Below are 14,016 nucleotides of genomic sequence, written 5' to 3' on the forward strand. Positions count from 1 at the left end.
TAAATTATATGATTATAAGTTTAATGAAATTTCACATAATATTCTTGGTATAGAAAAAATAAAATGTGCTTTTCTTAAATGTGGTTAAACATTTTAAATTTATGAGCAGTACAATTCATATGTTTGTTAATTTCATATGAACCAAAAACAGTATTATTTTTAACTTTTGATTTTTAATCTTTTTCAATTAGAAAAGTAGTAACTGTAGGTTAAAAATGGCTTTTGAAAACTGCTAAACATGATTTTTATTAGTTTATCTTTTGATTTTAAACTAATAAGAACAGATACGACACTTGATCTTAGCCAAAAAGCCGAGAAGAGATATATCTTTTGATTTTATACATTAAATTTTAATATAGTCATAATCAACAGTAGAAGAATTTAAATGAAAAGGTCCAACACTGAATTCTTTGAACTTTTTTGATCTCTGAGCCATTTTCATAATAATAATTTCATAAATGTATATAGCCTAGTAAATGTAGTACATATGTTTTTAGATTTAATAATATACAAATATGCTCAATTTATCTATTCTCTTAAATTTACTTCATTTAGTTTAATCTTACTGTTGGGTACCAGTTAAGACACCAAGAAGAAGGACAAATCTGAATAAATACATTCTCTGCATTCAAGGACATTTTGCTATAATCTTTCTGATGTAAATATTTTTTTTTCTAGGACTTAGGTTGTCTGATTTCCCCATAGAACAACTGGTATGGTTAATTTCAAATTAAATTAAGTAAATTATTACCTGGGTTTCCATAAGAACAGGGAAGTTATTTAATGAATACTTTTGGCTACATTGTACTGATCCCCGTAAGGCTAAAATGGTGCTTAATTTACTTTAGTTACTCTTCCATTTCAATGACTCCAAACCTTTGTACACCATAATCACAGTATTCTCAATAAAAATGACAGCTATTAAAGATTTAAAAATATCAGGTGACCTCAAAACAGCTTTTCAGACATCTCATTTGATCCCTCCCAACAGGTAGAAAGAGTTCACTGCGTGGTAATTGGGAAATGAAGCAAGAGCATTTACACCACACATTTAGTAGAGCTAAGATTCAAGGAAGACCAGACAACAATGGACAAGGACATATTTCTCTCCATAATTATTTTAGGACTCGCACACTACAGCTTCAGGTTGCCTCCGGAACCACCTGGTTGCCAACAGCTGTCTATTGAACTGTTAAGGGCAGAACTTCTAATTCATAGCTTTTTTTTATTTTATACATAGTTATTTTATCACCTATTATTTGCCAGGTACCCTTCTGCACTAAAGGCAAAAATGTAGAAAGTTAAAAATAAATGCATACTATCATTTCAGAGAAAGTGTTATATAAAAAAGAATTTGGCTGGTTTTTGCCTCAGTTCTTAGGAGATGGTTCTACATACTTGGAATATTGTAAGTTACAGAAGTATCTTTTTTTATTTATGGTGGATCCTTATCATTTCTGCTAAGGAGATGATTTGTGATAGGTTCCTAGACAGATTGTACTAATAGACTCGGAATGAGGGATGGTCATGTCAGAAAAACTAACTGGGTGATTTAAAGAGTTGAGTTTTGAGTCAAGCTATAGCAGCTGACCTCTGAGATGTTGAGGAGAAGTCCTAGATATTTGAGTTTGGCCACAGGGCTAATGACTCAATCAATGACTCTCCAACAAATGTAACTTCAATAAAAATTGGACACTGTAGCTTGGGTGTGTTTTCCCAGTTGGTAACACTCATGAATGTGCAGGGATGGTGACTTGTTTTGACTCAGTGGAGTAAGGGAACTAATTGCTTTGCATCTGGGACCCTTGAGACCTTTTCCTATGTGTCTCTTCTTTTGGTTGGTTTTTATTTGTACATTTTTTTGCTATAATGAAACTATAGCATTTTCTGAGCTGTATAATTTGTCCTAGTAAATTATCAAAACTTAGGAGGTAGTAAGACCCTCCAAATTTTGACAAAAAATTACAGGGCTCCTAGGAACCCCCAAACTTGAGGCTGGTAATGATAAAGTAATGATAGCTTTATGAAGGATTGTGCCCTGAACATAGTTTGGCATACCTCTGGGTAGTTCACCTCAGAAGATATTGAAAAAGTGATTCTTTTTAGGGCAGTTAAACAAGGACATAGAAAAGAAAATGTTTGTGAGTTGGCATTTGGAATGGGAAATCAGAGAAGATGACTCCCAAGGGCGACACTGGAGCTAAATTCTGCAAGGTCAGAAAGATTCAGGAATGAATAATCTAGAGGTAGTGTGCTTCAGGCAAGAGGAAGCAGCAACTTCAATGTCCTAAAAATGTTTTGGGCAAATAAATCAGCTTACAAGTCTACAGCAGAAATAAACTGATAGATGGCAAAAACAGACAGAGGACAGATCATTAAAAGCTAGATTCAACAATTGTGATATTTTTTCTGTTCACCACAATCAATGTTCTCCTTTACTTTATGGGCTCACAGATAAATTATGTTTCCCAGCTTCCCTTGCAGTAAGGAGGAGTCGTGTGATTTAATTCTAGTCAAGGTGAAGAAAGCAGAAGTGATGTATATTGACACCGAGGGTTGAGAGTAGGCTATTCTTAACCAGAATTTTACAAAGAAATTTCTTAGCCATAAATCTTAGTGAGTGCTAGAAATAAAATCAGTAAGAGAATAATCAGAAGTTAAGTGCAATGAATAATAAGGAAGAAAATATATATATAATCTGAGGGCCAGGAGTTCAATGAATAAACTAAGAAGCGTGGGCACAGAGTCATTGGCAATTGTCACCAAGATGCTAAAATGTCCTTAGCTTGTTATTCTTCTGATTCTACCTATAATAGAGTTCTATTACATGCTAGACAGGCAAGCATGAGTTTGGGGTAAATGATAACTATGATAATTACTAAATATCAGTTATGATTTAGATACTGACTCTACCTATACTATCTCAAAACATAAATTATTCAAAGTATATTATGCTGAAAGGACTGTGGAGAGTTAAGATAATGAGATTTGGGAAGGTTGTGGTAGTTTGTCTAATGTTGTCCAGCTATTATGTAGTAAATCCTAGATTCAAATCCAGCTTGACTTACTTCATCAATTTCACTCCTACAAAGCAATTGCTTCTGAACACTGAACTTGTTCAGAAATAATCACTTGTGAGCAACCGGTCAAATACATCTGGATGACTGATTGATCTTGTCACTTGAAGTATAGATATCTTAGCATCAGAAAAAAACATAACCATAGTACTATTTGTCTCCATAATTTCTTTTCTACCTATTGTCTCAAATTTAATGAAGAACTTCACTAATAAAAAAGAGAAAGGGAAACAAGACTTTAAATTTTTAATTTTAAGTTTTATTGAATTTATTGGAGTGACATTGGTTAATAAAATTATATAGGTTTCAGGTGTACAATTCTATAATACATTATCTATATATTGTCCTGTGTGTTCACCATCTCAAGTCAAGTCTCTTCCCATCACCATTTATCCCCCTTTACTCCCTTTACTCTCTCTACTCTCTTCTACTTCCCTTGGTCCCCTTTCCCTCTTGTAATCACCATACTGTGTCTATGAGGGTTACTTTGTTGTTGTTGTTTGCATAATCCCTGCACCTTTTTCCCTCAACCCCCTAATCCCCCTCACCTCTGACAGCTGTCAGTCTGTTCTTTGTATCTATGAATCTCTTTCTATTTTTGGTTAGTTTATTTGTTCATTAGATTCCATGTATAAGTGAAGGACTATTATATGACTTGGTTTTTACTTTACATCAGCTTAAGAAAAGCTATCCGAAAGCATTCTTCCTACTTTGGTGTGATAATAGATTGATATGCTCTGACAGCAGGCATAATATCCCAATTGCTATAATTATACAAGGCACAAAGTCCAACGTGAAACTATATGAGTTACACAGCGGGTCTATGATTTGCAAGATCACACGTGGAATAGGTTGATTTAAGAAGATGCTAGTTTATGTTTTGTGTGGGGTATGGAAATATATAATTTCTCAGCGACTTTAGCAACGTTAAGTACTAACAGAACATTCCATAAAGTAATTTTGTGCTTCCATTTGACATTTACTAGTAGTTTTTTTCTCTTTAAGTGATCTCCCAACATTTCTGAAAGAGAATGGCAATTATTTTTATTTCAGCATTTGTTTTTGTCAGGTACTTTTGTAGATGCCATATTTTACAGATAAGGAAATAAAAACTAGAGAGGTTAAGTTACTTGCTTGGAATTATAGAAAGTCTGTGGCAAAATCCAAGATTTATACTCAGATAAATCTGAAAACAAAAATCTATATTTATCAACAGTTTGGACTTATAAGCATTTTTTTTTCATTTTACACCTTGGCATTTAAATTTTTTAAGTAATGAAAGAAAAATATTATTTTATTTTTTTCTGGTATCATATTTAAGTAGACTTTATTCACTTGCTCACTCACTCAGCAAATGCTTATTGTGTGCCAAGTACATACCAGGCATTTTGCTATGAGGCCTAAAGCAACGAACATAAACAAAACTTAAGAACATCATGTAATTTACATATTAAGGGAGAGAGACAATAAAATAAATTAACAAAAGCTGTGTTACATGGAGAAATGGTTTAAAGATCTAAATGTATAATACAAAATTTTTAATAAAAATGTTCTGTTAAACTTTTTAATCTTCATTTTTAACATGTAGTTATATGACTATAATGCAGGATGATGAATTAATTTCTTATATATCTATAAGCTTGTTTTACCTTATAGTGATTTACTGTAGTTGTTGAGATATACATAATAGTTGTTAAATGATACAGAAGAAAATAAATCTTGTAATAATGTTCTTCTAAAAATGAGAGATGTTTGAAAGATTCCAGCAAAGTTGTTTTGACTAAGGGAGTTCCCTAGAGATGCACAGAATCACAAATAGTGACAGCTAATTTTTATCTATATATTATTTATCTATATTTTAGATACCAATTTATAATTATAACAGCCCTGCTGGTTAGTGAAAAAAATACTTCTCAAAAATCCAACTAAGAGCAAATGAAAACTAAGATAATTTTTAATAAGAAGAGACAGATATTGTATCAAAAGTCTAAATTGGTTTCCTGGGGGATGAATTAAAGCTGTTTGAACATCTGGTTAAAATGGCCCTTGAGAACGTGGTTTCTGTTGGATTACATGAAGATGCTTCAGCTTGGAAAATGATGGCTTCTGAAGGACAATGCATACCATTGTCTCCATGTCTGCCCTGGGCTGCTTGCTTTAAGGAGCCCACACCAGATGCAGACAATTTAATGGCAGTTAATGAAATCTTGGTCTAGAGACCCACCGTGGAATAGTGTGCACTGGACATTTTTCAGGCTTGCCTGGAATTTTATTTATTTCACATTTTCTCCTAAACATATAAAATATAAAAATCAATATGTCATCATCACAGTTTCTCAACACATGCTTTTTTTTTTTCTTTTTTCTATCTCACGGACTAGGATTTTTATTTTTTTCTTATTCTTATTTAGATGAAAGAAAATGACTGTAAATGATAGAAACATCATCCTCTATTTGTTTTCTCCATTACAGGAGACATAACTGCAAATGTAAAATATCTCTGCTGAGGGAATTGTTATTTGAAAGCTCTTTAAATCCTCTGTGAGAAAACAATCAAGTGGACAAATAAATTGATTGAAAAATTCCAGATTGTTATCTTTAAAGCTACATTTGCAAGATGGAGAAATAAAAATCGCTACATTTTCACTTATTTTGTGGTGTTTTTCAAGATGGTACTAAAATAAAACATTTTTCTTCCTTCATTTAAATGAGAAAGCTAAAAATTGCCTTGATTTTACTTACTATTTTTATATCACAACATGCTTATTTCAATTTAATTTTCTAAGAAGTTTCTTTTAGCTTATATCAGAGAAATAAAACAGTGTTTGTATAAACTACTAGTTAAGAGTAACTACATAATAGTTAAGATTTGGGGGCTATGTGGAATTTATTATAATTTGAGAAAAATTAAAACATTTGTTTCCTAAACTATTTTTATTTTTCACATTACACATGGTGATTTTATTTTTCATGAGGCAGGGCTTGGCAGGTGAGTTTGATCAGAAATATGAAATATTCAGTTTTTCTTGAAAAGAGCCAGGAACTGGCAATCTTCAACCTATATCCAGAGATGAAGAGCAAGGAAGGGTTTATCTTCACCGAAAAGGAAGTGGAAAGATTATGTAGTTTTTAATTGTAAAATAGTTGTACAAATCAGTTAAAATAGTCAATTAGAAATATGTTTTTAGTTTCTCAGGAAAATGTTCATGACGTGACTATTTTTAAGGCCGATTTAGGACAATCCCGTATCACTAAGGTCAGTGGCTCCGAGCAGGACAGCTTCCCTACTCCTCACAACTCCACTCTGGGAACACTTGGTGACGCCTGGAGACGTTTTCGATTGCCATGGCCGTTACTGGCATCTAGTGGGCAGAGGACATAGGTGCTTCACACATAGGCACAAGACACACTCAGACAACAATTTCCCGGTAGGAAATGTTGATCGTGTTGAGGTGGAGAACCCCTGACTTAGATAAAGTCAATCTTCTTATCATCAGTCACTCGGGCTGATTGAAGGGTTTTATACAATTTGTCCTCTTGCATGAAAGAAAGCAGTAATAAAATAATACTTTATGTGTGTTTAAAAGCAAATATCAAAGAACAACTGTTTGTCATATATTTAACATTTTATGTCAACTAATCTGAAAAATAATTATGCAGAAAATAAAAAAACCTATGTGATTAATCACAGTTTTTATAAAGTTAAAAAAGGATGATTCTGTTATGCTATAGAACTATTCCTGCATCAAATAACTGAACATTTCTAGTCTAACAATTTTTGTTGGGCTAAATTATCAAAACCTGGTACATGATGAGAAATTCGACATTTCTGTTTAGAAAATAAAGTTAATCACATGGCATTGACTCATACCTGTCTGACCAGAATTTTATAATAAGAAATTCACCCAAAGGTTTCCATGAAAAGAATTTATTTTCTGAGAAACTATCCTTTAGAAAGATATGAATGAAACAATGATGTAATCATTTGTTAACTGTTTTCTGTTACACATACACTGTTAATTTGACACTTAGAACATTGCAGTCAAATGACCGATGATCGCTACAAGAACATAAAAGGAAAACATAAACTATAATGAGTTGGCTATTATAAGTTATATAAAGAAGTAAAACACAGTCCTATCTCTAGCCTCTTTACACACCAACACCCAAAATATTTCAACATTAAAAAAATGAGGTTTTGATGATTCATCCATTAACTAATTTATTGAACAGATACTTATTATAAAAACTCTATAGACAATTCCTGTGCAATATACAGATATACAATGTACACACATCATAGTTGGACCTAAATGTCCCATGAAAGCAAGGATTCTCATTTGGTGGTTTGTGCATTGTTGTATTTTTAATTAGTAGCATAGAGACTGAACACCTAAGGCTTAATAATTATCTGTTGCATTAACAAAAATTTAATAAATGAATTAATGTATATAACATGACAAGTATACACTGGGTACAAAGGCAGTATAGGGAAGAAAATACATAGGCAGGCATGTTGTAATAGTCTCTACAAATAAGGTAGCATTTGACATGGACTTAATGGAATAATAAAACCTTTGAAAAAATCATGGAACAATTTGGGAAGAATGAGTGATCCTATAAAAGATAATAGACTTTGTTTTTATGTAAGTTAAGCATTAAAAGAGAAAGCATTCTTTTTGAAATATCAGCTAGACTGTTACAAATGTGGGTCCGCAGCGGAAGAGAGAGGTGAGAGCTAGCGATACCAGCTAAGATGGAGCCGCATTCTGGTGAAAGAAGCAGCTTGAGAGAGAGAGAGAGAGAGAGAGAGAGAGAGAGAGAGAGAGAGAGAGATATTCAGCCTGAATGTTTGTAGAAGTGAGGGATACAGATAAGGATTAATCTTACTATTACACATTGCTGTGTAGTACCATGAGAGTCAAGAGAAAAATGGTTTTTTAAAAGAAATTACAGGTTCACTCTGACAAATAATGAAAAGAAGTCAAAAGAGATGAGGTGTCAGAAAAGCCATTGGGTTTTTCATTAGGAAGTGCAATATTTCATACACACATGCCAGGCAGTAGAAAGGAGGAGGGACAGAGGTCAAGGGAAAGTTACCTAACAGAGACGTGGAAATTTCACTCCTCTTTCCAGCACCATTTTCCTGGTTCGTGGCCCCTTTGTATTTTACTTGGACTACAGCCATAGCCTCCTAAAAACCCTTCTCTGGCACAGTGCCTTTTAGACGCAGCTGCGATATGAATCTTTTCAAATCTCAAATTTGAACTTACGACACTCTTGTTCAGAAGCCATCACTGATTAGTCATTATTTATAGTCCCAAACTTTTATCCTGGCATTCAAAGCCCTTCATTTTTTCCTTCCAATCATTTTTTCTTATCTTACTCTTTTCATGTTCCATCACAGCGATAATTATGTAACAGGCAGTTTTTTGAGTTTTACTTCATTCGTTCTTCCCTCAATGTCTTTTCTCATGTCTTATCCATCTGGGAATATCTTTTGTTTTGTTCTGTTTTGTTTCTCATCGTCAACATCCTGGGCATCTTTCATGCCATAGATTAAATTCTATCTGCTCATTCGGACTCCCCCGATTCTCCTTACTTGCAGATTGTTTCTGTTTTCCCCTCTTCTGAAGTTCCTCAGACCTCCCTTGTGGTACTTACCTACTTTTTTCTTTATCACTTTATTTACTTTAGTAAATATATATTGATATATACAGGGATTAGCAAAAGGAGGTTTACAGTTGTGAGTACGGGAGTTTATGCTTGCATTATTATTTATTTATTCATTACTTTTTATTCATCTGTATTGTCTTCTTATTGTTGTTATTGCTTTATATCCTTACATATGATTTATCTTTTAGGCAATGATGGGTGGTAATTTAATGTACTTTCTAAAAATAGAAATACTCAGGTCATGTATTTCAGAGAGGAATGTCCTTATTCCCAAAGCCTTAGTGGCTTGGCTTGTGATCCAAATGACCAGGGCAGAGTAATCAAGCATCAGCATCAGAACTTTTCTGATACTACAAATAACAATGTGTTTATGTTCTACTGGAGTCACTTAAGTGATAGAATTAATGTCCTGAAGAGGACCTGCTTGAGAACCAAGTTGATACAGATTGAAATGGAATTGAAAAGGAATGAGGGATGAAGAGAGAAAGACCAAATTCTAATGAACATTTTTTGAGATTCTGGGCTTAGGAAATCTGTATTTTATAACTCCAGGGGCATCATTCATTCTTGTCCTGTATGAATGATGCCCCTGAAATTGTGTGATGTGGCAGCCTGACATTTTAGTTATTTGAGCTAGTAAGTTCCTATTATCAGATTAATTCAATTTAATTTTGTTTCTACCACTCTCATTTACAAATGAAACAAGTAATATATTTATATGTAGTTTTAAAAAGCATTTATTCTACCAGAAAATACATTCCTTTTTAAAATTATGTTTTATTGATTATGCTGTTACAGTTGTCCTGATATTTCCCCCTTGCCCCCCTCCTCCTACCCAGTGCCCTGTACTCCCTCAGGCAGTCCCCACACCACTGTTCATGTCCATGGGTCATGTGTGTAAGTTCTTTGGCTACTCCATGTCCTGTACTGTCCTTTACATCCCCATGGCTGTTCTGTAACCACCTATTTGTACTTCTTACTCCCTTCACCTCTTCATCCATTTCCCCACACCCCTCCCATGGAAACCTTTTGATAACTAACTTATTTTCTCTTGTTTTGAAGAGTCTCTCTTTATCTTTAACCTTTGGCCTTTTAATAATGAAGTGTTTTGGAGTGGGCCTCTTTGCATCCATCATAATTGGGACTCTCCATGCTTCCTGAACTTGCATGTCTATTTCCTTCACCAAATTATGGAAGTTTTCTTTCACTGGTTTTTCAGATATATTTCCAATTTCTTGCTCTTTCTCTTCTCCTTCTGATACCCCTATGATGTGAATGTTGGACCTCTTGAAGTTGTCCTAGAGGCTGTTTATCCTATCCCCATTGTTTTGGATTCATTTTCTTCTTCCTGTTCTGTGTGGTGGTTTTTTGGTTCCTTAGTTTCCAAATCATTGATTTGATTGTTGGTTTCATCCACTCGACTGTTGTTTCCCTACAAATTGTTCTTTATTTCAATTAGTGAATTCCTAATTTCTTACTGGGTCTTTTTTATGCTGCTAAGGTCCGCACTACGTTCCTTGAGCATCCTGATAACCAGTGTTTTGAACTCTGCATCTGACAGACTGCTTATCTCCATTTTGTTTAGCTCTTTTTCTGGAGTTTTGATCTGTTCTTTGGGCCATGTTTCTTGATCTCCTCATTTTTGGTGCCTCCCTGTGTTTGTTTCTATGTGTTAGGTAGAGCTGTTTTGACTCTGTGTGTTGGTCATGTGGCCTGATGTAATGGGTGTCCTGTAGGATCCAGTGGCACAGCCTCTGCTCTCACCCAATCTGGGTACTGGAGGTGAGCCCTCCATATGGGCTGAGTACACCTTCCTCTTGTAGTTGAGCCCTGATTGCTCTTGGATGTCAATGGGAGGGATTTACTCAGGCCAGTCAGCTGCAAGGACTGGCTGTGACCACTGACCACAAACCTCTGCCCTCTGTGGAAAATCAGCTGTGCAGGGGCAGCCTGGTGGTGCTCCAATGTGGTCTGTAGTTGTCCATTGGGTACACTGGCCCTGGGGCTTCCCAGGTGGTGCAGGCCAAGGTCAGCCCCCACCTGTGTTTTGCCCGGGACACCCAGCCTGAGCTGTGAAGCAACCTGAGATGGCTGCTACTTGTGCGGGGGCTGGATATTCCCAGGTGAGGTCAAACTGTGAATTTAATCTGGCTGCCATTAGGGCTCATTGAGGCCAACTGTTGCATGTTGATAGGATTTAGGAGCTACAACAAGCCATTCTTATGGAAAAGCAGCTCGGGTGGACTGGTAAGTTAGGTGGGGCAGAAGGTCTGGGGATCTCCAGGAAGGATCAAACAGTGTTAGCCAGGCTGTTGGAGTCTCAGATATGGCACGAGCCTACTGGCTCTGTGGGGAGAGGGTTTAGCAAAGGGATAATGGCCTCTGCTCACCTTGATGCCAGACACTTCTGTTTCTCCCCATATGCCATTGGTGCCTTTCCAGCTGCTACCCTGGTGCTGGAGCCCGGATGGAGTGAGTCTGAGTAGGTGAGTCTGTGTATGGGTTCACCAAGAGGAACAGCTTAGGGCTTCAACAGTCTCCTCCACTGACTCAATCCCTGCTTCTTTTCACAGCCAGAGGTTGTGGGGACTTATTTTCTTGGTACTGGAATCCTGGGCTAGAGGGCCTGGTGTGGGTATGTGACTCCTTTGTAGGGTAAGTGGAGGCAGTCTGGCTTCCTCGCCCAGGCGTCTGGGTAGCTAAGGGAAGCAGTGTCCCCATAGCCTTGCAGGGGCCTGATAACTAGTGTTCTCATAGCCTTGAGACTGGGTCCAATAAACTGTCCCCATAACATGAAGTGGGCTCGCATGCACAGAATTATGTTATGTTATGTGATGTTCTGGCAGTTTTCTGGCTTTGTTCCCTCTAGTACTTTAAAGAGGTAGGGACTCCCTGGTGGGGGCGGTGATGATGAGACACATGCAAGGGGACAGGTGCCACAATGGGTGCCACTCTGGGGAGCAAGGGCCATGACATGAGACATACAGAGAGACACGTAGCTTGCAGAGTGTGGCTTGCCCACCCATGAATGAAGGCGTGCCAGACATCCCAATGGCTCCGTGAGTGTTTTTCCATCTGCATGAATACCATGAACCTGCCTGGCTTTGAAGGGTGGCAACACACCTCGCTCCCAAGATATCTCTCCCAAATTTTTATCTATGTGGGTGTAGAGCCAGCCCATTCCACGTCTGTGCCCCTCCTACCAGCCTAGATAGATGTGGTTTCTTCAATTCCATAGTTGTCAGACTTCCATTCAACTCGATTTCATAGTTATCAGACTTCCATTCAGCTCAATTTCTGACATTCCTGAGTGATGGTGTTCTATATTTTAGTTGTAATTGTGATGCGGTTGTGTGAGGAGGTGAGCCCTGTCTGCCGGTGTCACTGTCTTTTGAAAATACATTCTTGAATACTGTATTAGCTTTTCCCTTTGAAATCAAATGGTTCCTAAGAGTGTTTTCGCCATAAGATAATTTATGTGTTTTCATGTGTTCTGTTAAGTTGACCTGTTCTGAGATTGATAAGTGAATATCAATAGAGGAAAAGGCTGAGTAATATAAACTGTATGGAAAGGGTTTGTGTGGTACACACAGGACAAGCAATATCAGACAAAGTTTTGTGTGAGGGAAAGTCATTTGTTTGGAGAAAAATTAAATTAAAAAACTCAAAACAATGCTAATTTATGTTTTGTCACCGGTTACTTGAACTTATGAATTATTGTTATAACTCATCGTTAGTACTATTGTTTTTATTACAGGATTTTTATCTGTATGACTGCTAAACAGGACTACGGAGAACCTTTGATAGATTAGGAACGACGGCGGGATCCATCTGTCCAGGTGTCTATGTCGGGAGCTATACCTTTGAGTGCGGGCTCCTTCTCAGTAGGTGAGAAAAGAAAATAATGATGTGCACACGCAAAACCCACACACAGGCTCTCGTGGAGTCAAAACAGTAAGCGACATTCTGTCAGGATTTGGAAAGAAATCTGAAGAAAACGACTATCAAAATCTCTCCTCCTCCTATGGATGGCTAATTTTTAAAAATTCTTCAATTCAGAGCCTAGCTTCACTCAGTCCTCACATTTTTTCATACATGCTTTAAAAACATTACTAAATGTCTTTACATCATAACAAAATGTACAAGATCTTGAACAGTGTTTTTCTGGTTTTAAAAGAACAGTGAAAAGAAGCAGGACTTGGGGGAGAAAGAGTGCAGACCAAATTGTTTTGCTAGTTTTTATACAGTTAAAAAGAGTGATCACAAGCATAGGATACAATAATTAATGTGTTTCTAACATCACGAAAAATATTTCAGTAAAAGTGGACAAAAATTTACTCTTTTTAAGGCTGGGAATGCTAGAGAGAGTAACTATGTTTTGGTGTGAAGTCACTTTCTCTGATGTTGTAAGTGGTAAGTCAAATCATCTTTTTTCTTTTATTTTGTTAAGAAGATTACTCATTTCATTTTATATTATTTTATACATTTTTTGTTGCTTCATAGGTTTTTTCTTTCATAAATCTGACATAGCTTTCATTCAGCTTCTTCTCGGATATTTTATACGGTTAATTCCTATTGCAGATGTGGCTTTTAAAAGAGTTGTTTGGGAGTGGGTTCAGGTTTATAGAAAAATTGAGCAGAAATCACAGTATTCCAATATACCCCATCGCGCTCTCCTTATTGCCCCTATTTTTTGAGATTTAAAAGAACTGTATTTATTTGTTTGTTTGTTTGTTTGTTTTGTAATTATTTGGACTGTTCAAAACATTTTTTTTCCAGTCTCTTTCCAAGGCGATTGTGCCTGAAGGCGTGAGGTTGTTCCAGGTGACTTTTTGAGAAGCTTCCTTTGATTTATAACTACCAACATGAGTGCATGAGTACAGTACATGAATACACATGCACTCAACCTGAGAAGCAGCGTGCTTCCGATATGTGTGGGCATAACAGATGTGTATTCCCTGAAGAAACCAATGGAAAAATCTCTGCAGGCAAAACGTAGAACAGAAAGTCAAAGTCTTTCAAGGTTGCTTTTACCCTTCACGATGACAACCTATCCAAAGCATAATGTAGTAAAAGTTCTACAATAAAATCTTAAATTTTTCTGTCTTGTACTCTTCCCCCTACATGGAGAAAAAAAATTCATACTGTCAAATTATGTAATGCAAATTAGAACAATCCAAGAATGAGTTTAGCTAACAGGAACAGGAAATAACCTAATGTGTTTTAATTACATTTTCATAGTTACTAGTCAAACAGAGCAAAA

At 36.1% G+C, this 14,016-nt stretch overlaps 1 pseudogene; it reads right to left on the reverse strand.

Annotated features, from left to right (window-relative positions):
• Positions 1–204: 204 nt before the first annotated feature.
• LOC112316328 (U2 spliceosomal RNA) lies at positions 205–323 on the reverse strand (annotated as a pseudogene).
• Between the last annotated feature and the right edge of the window lie 13,693 nt (positions 324–14,016).

The sequence above is a fragment of the Desmodus rotundus genome, chromosome 3 (genome assembly GCF_022682495.2).
Source record: "Desmodus rotundus isolate HL8 chromosome 3, HLdesRot8A.1, whole genome shotgun sequence".
In the NCBI taxonomy this organism is placed as follows: Eukaryota; Metazoa; Chordata; class Mammalia; order Chiroptera; family Phyllostomidae; genus Desmodus; species Desmodus rotundus.